Source organism: Ostrea edulis, chromosome 10 (assembly GCF_947568905.1).
Source record: "Ostrea edulis chromosome 10, xbOstEdul1.1, whole genome shotgun sequence".
Lineage (NCBI taxonomy): Eukaryota > Metazoa > Mollusca > Bivalvia > Ostreida > Ostreidae > Ostrea > Ostrea edulis.
Window position 1 is genome coordinate 17,101,718 of NC_079173.1, and position 489 is coordinate 17,102,206.

Below are 489 nucleotides of genomic sequence, written 5' to 3' on the forward strand. Positions count from 1 at the left end.
TTAAGGGTCAGACCTAGCCTATAGATTCTGTAATGTGTAGGGGTCAGACCTAGCCTATAGATACTGTACTCTGTAAGGGTCAGACCTAGCCTATAGATAATGTACTCTGTAAGGGTCAGACCTAGCCTATATATACTGTACTCTGTAAGGGTCAGACTTAGCCTATAGATAATGTAATGTATAGGGTTCAGACTGAGCCTATAGATACTGTACTGTGTAGGGTGTCAGACCTAGCCTATAGATACTGTACTGTGTAGGGTCAGACCTAGCCTATAGATAGTGTAACATGTAGGAGGTCAGACCTAACTTATAGATAATATAATATGTAGGGTGTCAGACCTAGCCTAGAGATAATATAATGTGTAGGGTGTCAGACCTAGCCTATAGATACTGTAATGTGTAGGGGTCAGACCTAGTCTATAGATACTGTAATGTGTAGGGGTCAGACTTAGCCTATAGATACTGTAATGTGTAGGGGTCAGACCTAGT